The sequence below is a fragment of the Cupressus sempervirens genome, chromosome 8 (genome assembly GCF_028749045.1).
Source record: "Cupressus sempervirens isolate cs-2001-9-10 chromosome 8, ASM2874904v1, whole genome shotgun sequence".
NCBI lineage: Eukaryota > Viridiplantae > Streptophyta > Pinopsida > Cupressales > Cupressaceae > Cupressus > Cupressus sempervirens.
The window spans coordinates 541,609,473-541,628,414 of NC_143125.1; the positions used below are offsets into that span (position 1 = coordinate 541,609,473).

Consider the following 18,942-nt stretch of genomic DNA (forward strand, 5'->3'; position numbering starts at 1 on the left):
AATAAAATTTATCATTCTGCTTAACTAAAGGAGGTGAATTGAATCTGTCTAGTTTATATCCACAATTATGGATTTTTAGATCAGAAATGAATTTTTTGCCATATAGTTAACTATTCATTTTAACAACCAGCATATTAGAACCATCTTTAGACTATTACCTTTATATGAAAGAACATGGGCAAATTGTCTTTGCTCATCATTTTGCCTGAGTGTATTATTTTGACTCAAGAATGTTCTTATTGGTTCAATATTTGATACTTTTATGTTTGTTAGAAAATGCAAACCAAAGGAAAAAACTGGATAACCAGAATCAAAGTAGGACCAAAATAGAACCATATTGAGCACTTGAACTTGGTCACAATGTCAACATTTTGAATGGTAATAAGAATATTTCACCTTGACCATAGAGCTCAATTAGGCATGTTGATTATATTAAAAATCTTAGGTCTTAGTCTTCAGTAACAATTACCAGGGCATTATGAAAATCTATAAAACATTGACTGCTAAATGAAGTAAAATGTTTGGCAATGAGAAATCTCAGTAAGCAGCAATAATATCAAACATGATGTGAAAATCAAGGTCTGGTGTGTGAACAAAAAATGGCCTTCCAAGATTGGTGGACATATGAAACGTTTTAAAAACAAATCAGCTAGGCGGCACGGGTTAGAACCTATCAGAGCTTGATTTCTATCCCAAACAATGCGGATATAAAGGCAAATTCAAAGATTTTCTTCATTGAATGTGTCTGCTTTGGTATTATTATGCTTTTTTGGTACGAGATTAATGGAATCGCTTAAGAGTTCCATTCCTGTCCAAGGTGGAATACCATTTGCTTTCCCAGTGCCTTTTGCCATTTTACATTGCCACAATCACTTTTTCTTTTGAGATCTGTCAGCCCATTAAAGCAATGCGTTGGTTCCCTTACATGGTCTCATTAACCACAATACCCACTCTGAATCACATTTTATAGATTCCAAGGCATTATGATCAGACCTATAGGCCCTCAATATGTAACGTATGCATTTGAGTTTAATGACTGTTATCTACCAAAAATGTACCCTATTAAGTTTGCAGAAAACTTAACCTTTTGGAGAAACATGGAAACATTCCAAGGTTGTGGGTAAACTGTGGCTAGAATGAATCTCCGGCTTCTAGGCCGGCTTCCTATCAAGTAAATCACTTTACTACCTGAAACTGATTCTTTTTATGGAGGAAAAGGGAAGAAGGATAACAAAAAATAAAAATCTAAATCCTAAGGGTGATGCACCAGAAAAAGTATCTTCAAGATCTAACATATAACTAGCACATAGTGAAACAGTAACAAGGAAGCTCCTTTGCACAACTCAATAATCAGAATCCTTGCATCAAATTGATAAGAAGGCTAAAATAACAGTCCTTAAAAGGAGAATAAATTACTCACAATTCAAAACTGCTCGATAACACAACTTTCAACCTGCAAAAGACTTGATACAATCTTGTAGAAGGCATCGATATGACACACAAACACAGAAAAAGAGAAAGCACAGCTGAAATTCCTGTCCCAAAGTGCTGCAAATCAGTATATTTCTCTGAATAATGGGTTACAAAAAGATCTTTGCTCCTGTCAAGAAGTCTGAAAAAACTTACAAAACAAGGCAAAGAAGAAGAAGAACCTCCACAAAATGAGCCTTCAACTCATACTTATGCACTTTCCATCCAACTGCATTTTGAAAGCCATAAATGCTGGGTCGGATTCAGCCCTTGAGGCCAAACTTGAGTCTTTGAAAAGACTTAAAAAGGTGTACAAAATAGCCCAAAAGGCATGGTCTGATAATATCATCATAACTGCCCCTCATAAATGCAGTTATATCTCCAAGCAAACTCTCAAAAGTCTCCAAAATGTAATAACTCTCTGGCCTGCAAGTCTTACCAACACATGACTCATGCTATAACTTTGCAAAAATATCTTAAGACTTCTAATTTTATTTTAAAAGTAAAATAAATATCTTATTCTTATCATTAATACTAAATATTTTTTGATTTAGTTATCTAGTCAATATTGATTAATATCAATTAGATAAATAAATCATAAATTGTTTAATATTTAAATTAATAATGTTTATTATAACATTTATAATTTATATTTCAATAAGTATTAATTGTATTAATAATGTTAATAAATGATACTTTAAATCACTTAACATTATTAATCTAGTTGATATTTATTGAATTATAAATTATAAATTTTATAATAGATATTATTAATTCAAAAAATAGTAAAAATAAAAAAGATATTTGTTATAGTATTATGAGTTTTGTTATAATATATCAATTGGATTAATAATGTTAATAATTTCAATTAAATGATTTAACTCATAAATCACTTAATAACATTGTTAACATTGATATATTAAAATCACACTCCTAACACTATAATGCATAATCCAAAATATTCATCTTATCTTAAAAATAAAATTAGAGAAAGATATTTTTGCAAAATCATGAGTAAAGCCAAGCAAAATTGAGAAGGTCACGGCATGAAATATGAGACTTGGAAAAGAATGAAAATATCCCCACAAAAATGATGGGAAAGAGAAAGTTCTAGAGGTCTCTTATGAATACCCTAAACCACATCAAATGTTTTTGATTTTATATTTTGCAAAATGTGAAAGATGAGCTCTTGCCGCCATGGAGGAAAATGCGGGTTTGGGCCACCATTGCTACTGGTCTTTGTCTGGGCCTTCTTTGATATACTGGACCTATTCTTCCTGCTGCTGGTGAGCTTGTAACACCGCCACTGGGAGATATTGTTGTTAAATGCAAAGAAAGATGAATGTATAACACATACGTTCTAGTTTGCACACCACGCATATGGGTTTTGTTGATTATTTGCGGCCACTGCTAAAGAATGCTCTTTCTTAAGCATTAAAGGTAATGCTATTGTTTCCCTTTATCATTGTCGCATTTTCCTTTCTGCTGAGCCGCCATGAGGGTTTGTTGGGTTTTCCTATGCCTTGCGTGCTGCCATGAATATAGATTTACTGGTTTTTTGAATTGGCCGCCATGAATATGGAAATGTATTTCAAAAGATTTGATTGCCATTTCTGTGTTTTCCATACATGCTACCATGAAATTATTTGCTTGCTACTGGAAGGGATTTGTTGTTCTATTGTTATGTTCTACTATTGATAGCCGCCATGAAGGTTTGTTGTACTTTGAAGAATGTGTTTAAAATATTTATCACTTTCTGTTGTTCGGGTTTTCATTTTGACCATTATCTTCCTTTTCAGCAGCACAACTCTTGACTGTTACTTATGGCTGTAGGGTTTTACATCAGAAGTAAATTTGGTATCTGCTGTGATTGAGTTGCCAGATCTTCTTTCACAAAATTATTTTGTTTGTAGCCAGCATTTGGAAGGTAAATACTCTTTCAGTATAATGATATAAAGATGTAAATACTCTATCCGATATAAAGATCATATAATCTATGAACTTTGCCACTCCATATTCTGCTATTTGAATGACTGTATATCAAGAACCTTATATCAATACTTATCATGTGCTGGTGGCTTTAAATCAAATGAAGCTATGTTTAGAATAAATGCCAAGTAATTCAAGAAGCTTCTGAATCTGATGTAAAACAATTTGCACACATATCAGCCGCTGATTTTGGCTTTGCAAATCTCTTTTTTGGCTTGTTCTTTAGGACGATTTCCATTAATTTTCTTCATGATATTCTACAGCAGCAGTCGGCATTTGCTGATATGTTTGTAACCGTGACCTCACCTGGGTGAAATTCATGGAATTCTATCCTCAACTTCACAATGTTTTGAGATTATGATAAAAAATCATAATCACCTTGATTCTTCATCACTTCTTTTTCCTTTGTATCATCAAAACATTGTGCGAACCTTGCTGCAATTTCCCCAGTCTGGTGCGACATGTAGCCATCAACAGCTTTCCATTTTGCTTTGTGTTGTAAAATTTACTACAGCAAGATTTTCAAGTCTGGAGCAAAACTAATTGTTCTATCATATGTATCCTGGAGAATATTTAGACATTCCAATCTCTTGTATTCCTATTCACATTTTACTGCAATTTTCATTTGCACTTGACTGTGAAACAGAATCATATTTAATATGTTCAATATGAGAGGGTCCTTGACTACCAAAACCCCTGCTGTTGCTTTTGAGCCCTTCACGAGATATGGTTCCCTTTTCTTGAACTAATAAATTGGAATTGGCTCTTCCATTGTCTGATTCATATTATTTTGCAAGTCTAGATTCCTTATCACTTGTTCTCGTGTGTAGTATTGCATAGTTTACTTCTCATATCCCTGCTGATCTTGCTCTTCTGTTTGAACTAAAAACTCTTTGCTGTTTTTATTGTTACTGCTGCATGCTGAAACAACAACTTTCTGACTGTTGGTACTCTGGTTTTTTGATGATGTTTTGAAATTATATTTCATGAGGTTCGAGCACGGGCTCGTGACACTCATGAACTATCCTTCTTGTACCTACTGCTCGTGAAATCAAAATGCTTGCTATTGACTATAATGAAAGGTTTTATATCAGAATTAATGTCCCTTTAACATTATATTTCGGCACTTAGAATACACTTACTATTTTTTGTTGTTGTTTGAGCAGTACTAGTTTTATATGTATTCAGTTGCAGATAACCAGTCATTGCTTAGATCATAAGGATCTAACCCCAGTTTTTCCATGCAAGAAGACGAACATCACGGAGCCATCAGATCGAGAGTTGGACCAGGAGCAGCAACAACAATCACATAACCAGTCAAAGACTGAAAGGCAATGACAGGTTACCTCTGACTCTACTTCCTTATGCTATGTTTTTCTTATTTTCAGTATGTATAGAAGCAGTAGTCAGACTCATGGCTTGTGTGAGATTTCCATTTCCAGCATTTTTATATTCATTTCATTCTATGTAAATATCAGTTGTATTTTTGAAAATAAAGAATATAAGGACATTTATATTCTTTTGGCACACAATGAATAACACTTATGCATTTTTTGCCTTCATACTAAAATTTCAAAAGTGTGCAAAATTTTAGTAACAATGACATGGGCCACGAGCCTAAAATGTGGACTCTAACAGTAACATATGGATGTAAATCTCCAACATGAGGACAGAAAATTAAAAAGATGTGGACCCCAAATCAAACAATCCCATTGATATCAAACATGTAGCTCAAAAACAAATAAGGAAGTCCTAAATCTGGTTTAATTCTAAGCACATGGACCCAATCTAAGTGTAGGGGCTTCAAACTTAATAGATGGGCCCTATTTGTAATGTGTGAATCTGAATCAGAGCACATAGCCTTTAATTTTAAACTGGTAGGCCCTAATTTCCAGTGTGTGGCCCTAAATCAGTTCTTGTCTCAAACGTATGGATATATACATCAAACGTATGGGCTTATACTATTGCAAATCTAATGGGAAAGTGAGATGCTGAGAAGAGCAGGGGCATCTCCAAAAAACTTTTACCACTTCAAACATAAACCATAGTAATCATAATTCACCAAACACCTCATTAGCCTTAATCATGCAACATCATGTAATAACATCTACTAGCATGAACCATAACACATAAACAAGTAAACAACACTTGACACAAGATCTGGTAACGCAAAAAGCCTCCAAGGTGAAGGTAAAACTGCGGTGGGGATGGCACTCACAAAATCTTCACTACTGCAGTAACAAAGTGCTTGTTAGGGCTACAATTTTGATCACTTCTGATGATCTACCTTGTGAGGGGTCTGCTCTATTAGAAACATACAAGACTGTTAAGTCTGCCTTAACAAAAGGATTTGAACTTCACAATTAAGTGAGTACTCTATTAGGAGATTTACAATAGGCCTATTAGGACCACTTTATTAAGAGATTCACCTGGTACACTGATTACAATGTAACAGTACCTTGATCCTTTGGTCTGCATCAAATTGCTGATAACGAATCTTCTCTTTCCAATATTTAATCACCTCATTGTGACTAATCTGCAATATCTCCTCACTATCCTGCTCGGTCACCTCAGTCCTTCATAACTCACTAATTCTCCTTCAGCTTCACATACATGAATTCCTCGAACTCGCAACTCACAACATATTCAACCTAGAAACCTTGCTTAAATAGCCATCTTAAGAAACTTATAGATCATAATCAACGATCCTCATTCATCCTTTTTGCTGCTTAAACTTTCCAATTTTTTGATTGGTTCTTCATACTGCATAGGGAATAGTGATGCATAATTACAAGCGTAATTACCTCCTTGTTCTTCACCTCGATTGAAGAAACATGTTTCAAGCTCAGCAAAATGGTTTACATAGGATTTTGTGCCATTCCAAACTCATATATTCAAACTGTATAACTCGGCACACACAACCTGTGATGCTCAGTTGTGCTTGGTTCTTCCTATTGATCCTCGAAATGTACTATGCTTGACTTATACTGTTTTCTCTTTGCATTGCTCGGCTCATATAGCACTTCGCTTATATGATGTGTTGCCTCTTGGATTGCTCAGGAACCATTGTATGCTCGATGACTATTGACTGCTCAGCATGTATTGAACTTGTGCACTTCTTCTCTTTAAAGCTCAGCCTTCATTGTGGCTCGGTCACAGTGTTGACCGACCAACTTTGCCTTGTGAATGACTAAGTGTTTTGCATTAATAAACAATACTCAGATTGCCTTTAGGGTCAACATATACATCAAACATGTGGGCTAATATCAAGAAGGGACTCTAAATCCAAGCATATAGGCCTCAAATTCATTAGGTCTGGGCCTAAATCTGAGTGTTCGCTTATGTGTTTTAAGTGCCTTTTCATGTTATGTTAACAACCATTATTAAATGCTTAAATAATTAGAAATGGATTGTCCATGTTGGGTTCATTGATTATGTGCTGCAAATATCTACTTATGTTTTACATGTGAGATGACCTGAGGGTCGGATGTTATACCTTGATTTCAATATCACAGATTTTAGACTACTATGTTGTTCAGTTGATCATATTGCATGATGATGCCTTTTTGAGATGACAGTGTGTTTTATGATGATATCTGGTTATCCGGTATTTGGACATATCTCTGATTATGTTATGTGATGGATTTAATGCTATGGTTATTTACTTCATTCCTGCGTTGCTATGCTTTATGCGAACGTGAGTGATGTAAATAGATTATTTATGTATAATTAAATAAATGGTTAAATTAGGTAATTTAATGCATTTATTGCTTCGGCTATGTTATTATATGCAATTGCACTTGATCGTGTTATTTAGTGTGCAGGATATATATCCCTGGCAGTGGCACATGGAGTTAGTGATTCAGCTATTCATATTTTACCAATGTCGTCCCTATTTGGTTGACGTATCCTTATTTTAATTGTTTAATTAAACCTTTCAGTGATTATTAAATCCAAACTCATTTGCATTATGTGATTAGACCAGTGAGCATGTCTGCGCATTTAGAGTTTCGCATTGTCGCAAAAATTGTTAAGAAAATTTCTATGTTTTTGGGTTTTCGGGCTTTTTAATTGATCTGTTTTATTTTTTGGCAGCTTTGCCATAGATTAATTCCTATTTCTAGGAATAGCCTGTTTTCATTTGGGTTGATTCAGGGTTTAACTAGGTTGGCTGGTTATTTGCCCTAATCAATTATTCACTTGAAAAGTGAATAAATATCCAAAAAGGAATTTAATTCCTCACTTCTCACTTTCGAATTAGAAAGTTGGAGAGTAAAACCCAAAATCCTCTTCATGAGGATTTATTGTTTTGTTCGTTGTGGGAGCTACGGGCTTGGGATCGTCGCGAGGTTGAGCTCGTTGGATCCAACTCGGGGAGGCCTTGGATTGTCGCAATTTTCGGCCACTTCTGTGGGTGTTTTATTTTCTTCCATTTTGCCCTTTTGGCTGCGAGGTAGGGCTCTCCCGTTTTATTGTTTCTACTCAGTTTATGCTTTTGTTTTTGGTAGCCGTTTGTTTGGAGGCTGAGAACTAGTGTTCCCCTCCGTTTCTGTATGCTAGTTCTACCCGGTTGGGCGGGTACGAACATTTTCCTGTTTTTTGGGATGAGGGTTTGGCGTTTTGCACCATTATGCTGGCCGTTTTTGTATACGGTGTCCGAACTCAATTATTTTTGGATTTTTGGAATTTTTGTACCCAAAGGCCAAATGGGTTTTAATTTGAAATTTTTCAAATTTTGGAGTTTTTACCTTGTTTTGCAGGTCACCCTGTTTTCTCGAGTTTTCTTGGCACAATGTGAGTCGTGGACCTAGATGATCTGTTTGGATATCAATCAGACCACTTGCATTTTTATGTTGCATTGGGATGCGTGTCGCACCCGTACTCCTAACTTTGTGTTTGGTTGAGTGATTTTATACCTAGTGTTATGGTTCCTTTTGGACCCTTGTTATTGTTTTGTGGACACTATGATTCATGTAGAATCCATGCTCTGAGATTGAGGCCGGTTGAGTGAGTTCATGATGTTTGGTCTTGTTGCATCATTGGGATTCGTGTAGAATATTGGGATTTGTGTAGAATCCATCCTCCCGAGTTGTTTTCGGTTGAGTGTTGTTTTGCATTGTGTTCTCATCTAGTCCTTGTGTTATGATCTTCATGATGGTGGTGCACCACACACGAGTATGTGTGTGTACATTTGTCGGGTGACTTGCAAGGCCTGATCTTTCATGGTACTTCTGGAAGTTATGATCATTGGGGTTGGGTTGAGAATTTGCATGCCTAGGGGTACTCATCGTTGGATGAGCATGGGTAGGGTAGGGTAGGGTAGCATATGGAGGGGGCTTCTGTCTCGCAGCCCGGCAATCATGGTGCCATGGGTTGGCAGAGGAAGCTTTATATAAGTGATAACTAAAGAAAATACTGGGTGGTAATAAAACTTTAAATAATAAAATGTGTGAGCACCCGATTAAGTTTGAGGACACAATGTGTGAACACCCATTTAAGTTTGAGGACACACGATCCGAGCTTGGGCTTGTTGATGCCAAGCGATTCTCCATGATGTCAGCCCCTACATAGTAGCCTATTGAATGTTTGACCAAGACCTGTACTCCTAGCATTGTCTTAGGTTCTTGGTTACAACCATCATACTATCTAGCGTGAGTGTTAGCCATGGATGTTGTTTTGGTGTGTTTGTGGTTGGATCATTATCTCCATCAGCACAGCAAGTGTGGACCTATGGGTGCCACATGGTTGGGAGGCGTAGCTACCTTCACCACTGCTAGGGACGGGTGTACAAAGACGGTCTTTTATCCTAGTGCGACCGTTGATGGATGTTTTCACTTGGTACTTCGGGTTCCGGAGTATGCTTTCTTGTGATTTATGCTTTCATTGGAATGCTTGGATATCCTGTTAGATGATGTTAGTTTATTTGATGCATTCTCATATTATGATGTTTAGCATATTATTAGATGATGTGAATTGCTTTTTTGGTATATCTATTGCTTATTGATGTTTAGCATGTGATAGGTAATGTTATCTACTTGTAGAATTATCTTATGCTTTACTACTAGCATGTTAGATTTCCTTATGCTTATATTGTAGCATGTTTTAGTAGTGACGTCCCTATTACGATAGTGCCGACAATCTGGTCAGTGGCTTGGGATGTTAAGCACGGGGGATGGCTAGGATCCACGATGGTCTTATGATGCTATTGACGGATGGGAGGAACCACGTACTTAGTTTGGTTGTTCAATTATTGCGATGTTATTTCTGTACATTGTGATGTTTCTTTTGTACACTGCAATGTTTCTTTCAGTACGTTCTTTTACTACTATGATTTAGATGGATAGATGTTCCTCTTTCTTGTTTCATGGCATATTGTTGATTATGCACTCAAGTGTTTGTTCCTCGATTTATGTGGATCCAGTACTCCCCGATGTGGATGTTCTGAACTCAATTTCTTCCTGTTGTTATTCCTTAGGAGTTTTCTCTCTTTTCCTGGGGGACCATGTGTCAGCATGGGGCAATAGAATTTTGCGTCGCACACCCAATGGAGATCTATCGTACAATCCCTGATTGTATCGTACGTCTCTTAGAGAAATGTCCTGCGATACTTTCCAGTATTGCACCTCCTTTGAAGAAGTATCGTTCGCCCTTAAGAGAAGAGTCGCCCAATCTCTGAAAGTGTCGCTCTCTTTCTTGTGAAATATCACGCGATACTATAAAGTATCGCCCAGTGCTGATTTTAAGTATCGCCTGGTATTTGCGAAAACCTGTGCAGGTGGACAGCGGGCACTTTTCGGTAAGACCTGAACTTTTTGGGAAGCATTTTGGGTACCCTGTTAGGTGTTCTTCAATCGTTTGGTGTCGCATTTTGAATTCAGAATGTTTCAATTCAGATTCAGTTATGCGTCTTCCGTTGTTTGTCGTTTTGGTTAGTAGTGGTGTTTGGAGATTCGTTGGTTGTCAGGATTGTGTGTTAAGTCTTCCATTGCGATCTTTGTGATCCCTATATGATGATGTCATGTGCATTCACACTTGTAAAAAAAAAAAATATCTTAGCTTGAATTGAATCCTTGTTCCAAGGATCTCCAGACGGGGCATTACAAGATTGCACTAGCTTGGATGATGTCGATGGCTAAACTTAGTCTATTAAAGTCGCAAAGACATCCACAGTTTTGTGCATTTTAGGAGTAGAATGGATTTCTAAACCCTTTCTCCTTGAAGTTTGTTTAGTTGGAAGTCATTGAAAGAACTTAAAGTCAAATTGGTATCCATTTATTGAACAACGTAAGTCCTTTTGTGATAACCAACATATCACATCATAAAACTAAGTGAAAGCCTAGAATAAGAAGGAACCTTGAGGTGTCTCATCTGATCACACAACCCATATAAATTGTTTAGCATATGAGCATCCTTACTCAAGAGAGAATTGAGATTTGGTGTTTCATTTGGAATACCAAGCATTCGATTCTGCATGTTGTAGTGGAACAAAACTCACATCAACAAGTTCGTGTAAAGCCAAGTTGTCTACTTAAATCTAATATACAACATAGATCTATCGCTGTTCTTGCATCCAATCCACTGTCACCAAGACATAACATCTCACTTATTTAAGTACTTTTTCAGAAGCACATCATCCACAGATGTCAGTGGCATTTCTTCCACTTCTCTCTAGTAAGGAACAATTTGATGCCTTTGAGAATAGCTATGTTGATTACTCTTCAATCTTTGACTGTAGTGACCATATACTCATTGTCAGGCAATACACAATGGTTCGTGAAACTGCAGATTCTGTTGTCAATGTTCATCATATCAAGGTTCTCCATTTTGTGATAACATTGCAAGGGTTATGCAGAATGTAGGATTTACAATCATTATGGTGTTCATACATTTGTGGTGAAAATCATCTGTATTACTTTGTGCATTTATTGTCATTGTTGTCTGTAAATTTGAAGAATATCTGCCCACTTGGCAATTTATGCCTATAAATACAGTTTTTATCTTTCATTTTATGTAGTCACACCTAAGAAACGACATTGACTCTGCTTGTGGCTCATTTTTTTACATTAGATCTTATGATCAATCCAAAGAGATCATCTTTACAATCATTTTGGCTAACAATAAGCATAAACAATGGGAATTGATTTGTGCTCCCACACATCACCCATATAACATTTGTTTCAATACTCAATTCCACTTTAGTTACTTGTGTAGTACAAAAAAAGGCAAAACTCCAAATACATATAGGAGGTTGGGGCAAAGAAATGTCAAGGGTAGGGGACTAGATGTATTGTACAGCTTGCAAGTCCTAGGTCTACTCAGAATTATTTAATATTTGTAGACTGCAATGAATTACTACAGTACAGTTGTGTGGTTATGTTATAACCATGACAGATTCGCCAGTATACATCATTAACAAGCTATATGTAGATGAGTCTGTGAGTGCAGCTTTGAAACCATGATATTGAGATTTTCTATATGTCTCATTATCCTTTGAAATATTTTTATAATAAAGTAAGCATCTGATGAGTGCATTTTGTCTTGTTTTAGACTATACCTTTCTAGATGCCCATGTTACGAGTTCTTGCAATTACATTCTAAAATTTATTCACTTACAAAATTTATTGGATCTATAAAGTCATTCTCTAGTATTTTCCATTGGCTAGTCCGTTACCCATGCCATTCAGTTCAACATTTGGCTGAAGGAGTTATCTCCCTGCATAACTGTAGAACTGCCATTTGTCATTGGTCAACAATACCAAGATTTCAAAACAAACAGGGATATGCAGTTTCAAATATTGTATATGCCAATCCAACATCTTCAGGGCAGCTGAATCCCTGCCAACAACCACCTTTTAAGCAATGACCTTTATAGATTTACATTTTATCCAAAACATCAAATGTAGAATCTCGAAGTTATAATTTTTGTAGTGTTATGGTTTGTTACAACATCTCTAGGCCTTAGTTGTCTACAGATGAATGCAACTGAACAGTGATATTTAATATACAAGGACACTGCAAGCTCAGCCAACCATTTGTATCATGAAGACCATGTAGCTAGGAATGCTGCATCTCCTAGCATCCTTTAAAAGACCATTAAGGCATGACTTTGCACCAGCTAATTATTGCCAATTGGGTCTCTGAGTGTGCATGTTTCTCAAAGGCTGAACATGGCAAGAGGAAAAATCTTCCATTTAGCGAGGTTAACCAAAGGTAAATCATATGATACTTGTGTAATGGAGATCATTCAGTTGTGCAAGGTTAAACCAGTTTATCACTGATGTCTAGCTTAATTTTGCAGTTTGCAAGGTTAAAAAACTGTATCCTAAAATCCCTTGTAGTGAATATGTTGCCAAAATACATTATCAGAGAGAGCAGTACCAGGAAAGGCTACCGCATGAACAACAGAATATTTATATTATCTTTGCATATTTTCAAGGTCATGTTTCACAAATCATATAAAAGGTATTGCATTAATATAGCTGAGGTCCTATGATGACACAGTCCCCAATCAGAGAGACCTCGAGGGGATCAGTCCAATCATGCAGCAAGAGTAAACACAATGGAAACAACAAGAATTTGGAGATAACCAAGTGATATCAGCATTCATCAACAGATAAACAGATATACACAGGTTCGACAATTAGCCTTCTTACATGCTAGGTTCTTACATGCCTGCTTGCTTACATTCTTTGACCCGAGACCTTAGATCCAATATAATGTTATTCAATTCATATGATCACTAACTACCGCCTCAAGATCTAGAATGTTCTCAAGAACAAGAAACATATTACAATGAATAGGTCCAGTCGCAAACCATAACGAACGACATAACACGTTTGAAGACTTGCGGTCTTAGATTTAGATCCTCACAAGATCCAAGAACATTGCCAAATGTGCCACCTAAGATCCACAATTGTAGATTTCCATCACAAGATCGAAATCCACCAACGGATATGAAAATTAGCAAGAACACCCTTCCTGAGAGAAGATAAAACATAACTCATGCAACAAAGAACTAAATGAGCTATAAACCTAGGAATAAGGACCAGACTAGGTCTAGATCATACTCTGAACCTCACAACTGCTGAATCAATCAAACCAAGTATCACTGAAATGATCAACAAACTGGAAAACTCGCAAAACACAAAATGAACACAGAATATTTTTTGTTGATGCAATATTGCTCTGAACCCAAGATGCTCCTGCTTTAGGCACCCAAGGTTGATAAAGTAAGTCTCACTCTTTGATGCCTAAGAAGAATCTAGATGATTTGTAGGGTATAATAAAGTAATAATGTGATTAAAGATAGTTAGTGGTGGGTTTGGGTAGTTAGGAAGCAAGGGAGTGTGTCGGTTGGTCTCTCTAACCAACCAAGCACTATTTAAGAACATTGAAACATGAATGATGTACTTGTTGTTTTCGGTAATCAATAAAGAATACGGATTTCCCTCGCCAACATTGGTATGTTTGATGTTGGTAATAAATGTTTTTATTGATACTCGTACAATTGTATTCATGTTTTACTATTTTGTCTTGGTAACCATTGTACAAGATCCAACTCAACCAAAGAAATCCATGAAGAATCCTCGACTAGACTGTCCTTCCACTTGATTAGATACTCTTTGTATTCTGTAAGTCTTGTACTCCTTTCAATTCTGCTCCTCAACAGCTTTTCTATACTATCTCACTACATCTTAGGATAATTCTATTTGATATCTGCGTCATCATCCAAACTCCCTTCAACCTAATGATACTCATACAAATCTGAAATATTGAATATAGGTGAAATATCCATATCCTTAGGTAACTCAGCTTCGTAAGCATTCCTCAAATCAAACCTCTTCAGAATCCTACAAGGTTCAAACTTCCTCATCTTCAATCTGTTATAAGTTCCTACTAGAAATCTTCTTCCTTTCTTTAAATTAACCACAACTTCACCTTCTATTGAGAAATCTTTATGTTCCCTTGTTCTGTCAGCCTTCTTATACTTTTGATTCATGCTTTTCAAATGATGTTTGCCATCCTCATGTAATGTCTTCAAGTAACTCACAAATTCCTCTACTTCAGATCCCCTAGTTCAAGATCCCTCAACTCTAGAACTCCTTTAGCACTCGTACCAGTAACTACTTCAAAAGGTATTTTGTCTGTGTTCCTATTCACCAAACTGTTATATGCAAACTTTGCTTGTTCCAAAACTAAAGCCCAATTACTAGACTAATCTCCAATCAGACTCCTCAACAAATTACCCAAACTCTTGCTCATTACCTTTGTTTGTCCATTAGTTTATGGATTAAAAGTAGAACTAAACTTCAAATCAATAGCCAACTTCCTCCAAAGTGTCTTCCAAAAATTACCAACAAATTCACTCTTTGTTAGTAACCCATGCAATCTTACAACCTCCTTAAAGAACAAGTTTTCCACATGTGTTGTGTTGTCCTACATTTTATCACCACAAAATTTAGGTAACATTACGAAACCTTTTCAACTTAGTTTCGCATTTCTCTGAGATAATTTGCCATTTAATTGGCCAACATTGATCAACCAATTGATCCCAATTTGCATAGTGAATTCTTTTATTGAAGGCTTTCGTCAAGTCCTTTTTTTTTCATTTTATTAAGCCTATGCTTGTTGAAGCCTTCAATGTCCTTATTTGCATTTTCAAGTGCTGTTTAGTTTGCTTTAAGCTTTTTGTTTCGTTCAATCTCTTGCTTTCAATTTTCCCTTTGATTTGGTATAGCTTAGGGCTTAATCAAACTTAATGGTCAAAAGATGACAATTTAAGTGCCCAGAAAGTGGACTCTCCAGGCACAATGGCATATTTAAAATATGGATGTTATATTTTAATGTTGAGTTTGCACTTTTTGAAAAATATACTATAAATTCATTTTATGTTATATTTTAAGTTACGTTATCACTTTTGATTTATCACTTAAGTGACTATAGTGCATTTTATGTTATGTTTTCATGTTGAATTTCTTTTTAATTTTTCATTCAAGTGACTATAGTTCACCATATAGTCTAATTTAATGCAGAGATTTACTTTAATGTTTTATTCAAAACATCTAAGTAAATGTTACTTTTAAATAAACATTTGTCATTATATGTAAACTATATAGTGTAAATATTTTATTTGACCCATTTAAGTTTTATTTCTCAACAATTAATTAGACATGTGCTAAATAGAAACTTTAAGTTGTGCAACTCAACATGTTTTTTTTATTTTTATTTTTCAAAGTGTTACATGAAAATGCATCTAAAGACTGAGATTTACCTGGGACACCCAAATGCATGTTATTTCAAAAAGCATTTTTCAACACATGCAATAGCACTTGGAGAGTGTGATTTGCACTTGTAGGCGAAAATAAAACATGTTATTGCACTTTGTTGGTAAACAAATTGGTTCTTTTTAATTTAACTCTCAAATGCCCAAATTTGAAAGAACGACCCGATACCAACAGTTGGATAATCTATCATCAGGTTGATAGATTTCCTCTGAATTGAAAGGTACAGCTCCCTTATTGAATGATATTCAATGAATCTTGTTTGTTCCTAAACTAATTTTGGTACGTTCTTAACCCAAGAATGGAAGAGGAAAACCAAGCCAGCCCTAAACAGAACTAACTCAGGCAGATTTTAACTCCTAAATCTAGCCAATGCTAAGAACCCACAATTCCTATGACTTCTTGATACCGGTAATGCAATATGAATGTAAATTATGTAAGTACAATGAAACTGAAAAAAGAAGATTATACATTCTAATCTTTGCAATAGAAACAGTTGAAAATACTCTAATCTACAACCCATTTGCCATTTGACTCAAGATGCAAGAAAGTGCTCAAAATTGAATACAACCATGCTCTGATTGATTATAATCAAAAAAGTAATAGCCAAATGCTCTAATTCAACATAAAACCTTTTTTCACATTGAACACAACAAATAAGAATACTCCGACTTTATTTACTCACAATCCCTTTGTCAAATCAATTACAAAAATCAGAATACAAATCCCCTAAGTACCTGAAATGAAATGCATGAATGAAACTGCTGTCTCCCCTCTACTCCAACAATACCTACTATTGTAGAAAAGCAGAACCCTAGCAAATGAAAAGGTTTTACAATAATACATTCTCCAACAACCGTTTGGTTTCTTCCTATGACTTTTCAGTTCTATAACCGATCTTGTCTCTTTGACTTCTCATATTTTTCCTTTTGAAAACTGATATGCTTATTAACTTTTAAAGTTAATAATGATATATATTAACATATTTAAATTATGTTTTAATAATTGACATTTAAATATGTTGAATCAATATCAAAATCTTTCCTTTGTTGAGTGGGCAGAAAAATAAATACTGCTGCCAGGTAAAAATGGGTCATGTTTTGGGGGTCATATCTTTTGATTCCACTGTTGGATCGAGCTCATCTTTGGATATGTTTTTCCAAACCTGATTATCTTCATTTTGACCAAAGCGATCGTAAAAATAATCACAGAGTCAAAAGATATGAGCTACTGAATTCTGCTTTATATGACTGTTACAAAATCAGAATTGATAAAATAAAGATTCCAGCCATTCTTCTTTCACATGCTATGTAACCCAGATGTCTTCAATTTGCCACTATGTTATCTTCCATGCTTACCATGTTTATTCCTTGCTGAATTTTGGAAGTGATTCTCTGGAATGCTTGTGGTAGAAAATCCCAAATGAAGTTTGAAAAGCGTACCAAGTTCTCAGTTTTCCACTTCTCTATTGTAGGTGAAATTCACACATTCTAGCAACAGCTACACTTTGAAAATAATTAACAAGCAATACTTCTTCTTTGCTATCAGGTCACTAGTTATGAAACACTCTAATTCATCCTTTGTGAAAATTTGATTTTTTTCTTCTCCCTTTGTGGAAAACTCTAAACTGACTGCGAAAGGCGTAGCAGAAAATGAATTTTCCACTTCATATTTAATGTCATGTTGATGTCCAAATCTTCAAGCAATAAATCACTATGAGATTACCATTCTTTGTTTAATCAATTAAGAGCTCTTTTCCATCTCTCTATTGTGGATTTGATGCTTGGTGGAAATTCCATTTTTGAGTGCAAAAAACACACCCAATCTTCAATTTTCCACCTCCATGTAATGGGCACAATTTTGATGAAGATTGATTCATAAATTACTTTTCAGAAGTGATCTTGATACTAGACCTCATATATCTTCATTTTGGATTGAGATTTACCTTTTCTCTCCTTATGTGGAAAACTGAACTTTAACTGCGAAAAGCGTAGTGGAAAATGAGTTTTCCACTATGCTTTTCCCTTTGGTCGAAAATGAAACATTTGCTTCTCCAATGGAAAATCTGAAAATGACTACGAAAGGCATAACAAAAAATGAGTTTTCCACTACGCTTTTCTCTTTAGTGGAAAATGAAACATTTGCTTCTCCAATCGAAAATCTGAAAATGACTGCAAAAGGCGCAGCAGAAAATGAGTTTTCCACTACGCTTTTCTCTTTGGTGGAAAATCCCAAGTTGACTACTCCATTGCGGAAAATTCAAGAAGTGCTTCTCCATGGCGGAAAAATGAACTTTGACTTCAAAAATTGTAGTGGAAAATGAATTATCCATTTCTTTAAAACTTTATTGGATTTTCACCATTTTGCTTCCACATCTACATATCTAGACTTAGAAACAATTCAATCCTTCATAGAAGCTTTTTTAAGCATACTAGGAACAATTTTGGGAAATTCTTTATGTGAGGTGACTTTAAAAGTTTTAAAATGGTGTACTGAAAGTGCACCTACACACTTAAAGAGTGCGATTTGCTTTTTGAATTAAGTGTTTGACTTGGGCAAATAAGAAAGTGTGTTTTTAATAAAGTAACCTGGGGCAAATAAGAAAGTGTGTTTTTAACAAAGAAATAAGAATCAGAATCGGATTGGAATAGGCTAAGCCAAATTGAATCGTGAATCGGAATCGAATCGCCCACGAATCGGCAAATTTAAAAACCCCTTGAAATTTAGTGAGAAACTTATTTCATAAACCCTTTATCGCTGATTCGATTCACCAATTCACAAAAAATCATTTGGCTTGAATTGAATTGCCAAATCGCATGAATCGCTGTGATTCTTGGAACTATGGTTTTTAAACATGTAATGGCACTCCAAGAGTGTGATTTGCATGTAAAATGCATTTCCAGCCAAAGGCATTACATGTAATGGGCCTTGGAGAGTCTGATTGTGCACTACATGTACATGTAATTACCCTCCACGACCCTATTTTCCACTCCAAAGCCAAAAATGCCCAAAAGCATATCATTCATTGCATATTTAAAATATGTAATAGGGCTGGGAGAGTGCAATTTGCACCAAAAACTCAAAATACATGCAAGGTGTTACATGTAATGGCTGCCCAAGAGTGCAATTTGCACTTAAAACCACAAATGCTTGCCTTTTTAAACATGCATTTGCTGCTGGAGAGTGTGATTTGGCTCTTGAG

At 35.5% G+C, this 18,942-nt stretch overlaps 1 protein-coding gene across 2 annotated transcripts in view; it reads right to left on the reverse strand.

The window, feature by feature from the left end:
• LOC149543583 (Chaperone DnaJ-domain superfamily protein) overlaps positions 1-18,942 on the reverse strand; it is a 72,569-nt gene that overhangs the window by 43,652 nt on the left and 9,975 nt on the right. The gene's annotated exons all lie outside the window — the stretch shown is intronic.